The following is a 1500-nucleotide window of genomic DNA, read 5'->3' on the forward strand; positions in this document are numbered from 1 at the left end:
TGTGTGTGTGTGTGTGTGTGTGTGTGTGTGTGTGTGTGTGCATGCATACGGGAAGTGATGGTGCATGCATGTGTGTTTTTCCGCTGATCCTTTTGTCTTCCTGGTGGTCTTCAGTTGATTGGTCACTCTTTGAACCACCACAAGGCCCTGATTGGTTAATTACACTCTTCCTTCCCTAAGGTCATGCCTGAAATGTGTGTGTGTGTGTGTGTGTGTGTGTGTGTGTGTGTGTGTGTGTGTGTGTGTGTGTGTTAAAGACTCTCTCTCTTAACACACTTCTAGTGCTTCGAGACTGATCTAACACCAGCTGCATCATCCTGATGTCAACCATCCAATTGCTGCAAGTGCTCACAAACCCTGCTGGAGTCAGCAGCAGTGGGCACCAAATTCATGACATGCCATTACATCAACACAGCGGCCATCTTTGCAAGCAAACAACAGGTGACTGTAGTCAAATAACAGGTGATTGTAATCAAACTCCGGTCATCGCCAACAAGCGACGCTTCTCACAATTAAGCCGACTGGTGATGCACAGGAAATGCATGCAATGAGAGTCATGAAGACAGTCATCATTCACAGGACTGTATTACTTAAATCTTAGTTTCTCAACACTGGTTGTTGAAAAGTCTGGCTGGCAAATTAAGTATGCTGCAAAATCTGAAGAGTGTGAGGAGCAGTTTGTGATGCAAAGCAGGGCTTTCCTGCTTAAAGCACAGACAAAAGAATAAAGTTGACCAGAACTTCAATATTCAGGCTCCTTCCTTCCTGTTTGAGATCATCAAACATTTCTCCATGCACACACTTAATTGTTTTTTATATTCTTGCTGTTGTGGCTGCCTGTTATAATCCTCTTTAATCTTATTTGTCTATTGACTATTTGATGTGCTTAATCTCTTAATACCTGCAATTTGAAAAGTAATAATCAGATAAATTACATGTATTTTATGCCGTTTGTGTCCTTGGAGCTCCTATTAAACACACAGCAGTCAAAAGCCTACAGTAAGAGCCTGGTTTCCCTATATGCTCTTATACTGCTACCCTTTTAATCAGACGCATAGTGTCAGAGTCACATTTCTGTAGTCATGCTTGCTGATTACTCAGTTTAACTCTTGTTAGATGTAACAGATATTGTAAGCCCAAAGTAAGACCTAAAAATAGAGCTGTGGGTGGCGTGGCACTCGCCGCCCTGGGAATAGTGTATATTCTGAGCTCTGTTTCCATGGTTACTTGTGCTTTCTCCCATTGCCAGCATGGGTCCCGAATCAAAATAGTCCCTTTGCATCAATGGCCGTGTTTTGATCCCTTTGAGAACAGCCTAATTTTACTTGTTAGCGTGTTTTTTTTCCACACCAATCAGGAAACGTGTGTTAAAATTTGTAGACTGTGTTTGGTACATGCCAGTGTGACAGACTTTGAATTGGGAGTGTTATGCCTTGGTTCTAAAAATGTACACAAATATGCCATTAACCACTACTGACTTTACCATTTTCACCTCATCAA

Source organism: Perca flavescens, chromosome 21 (genome assembly GCF_004354835.1).
Source record: "Perca flavescens isolate YP-PL-M2 chromosome 21, PFLA_1.0, whole genome shotgun sequence".
In the NCBI taxonomy this organism is placed as follows: domain Eukaryota; kingdom Metazoa; phylum Chordata; class Actinopteri; order Perciformes; family Percidae; genus Perca; species Perca flavescens.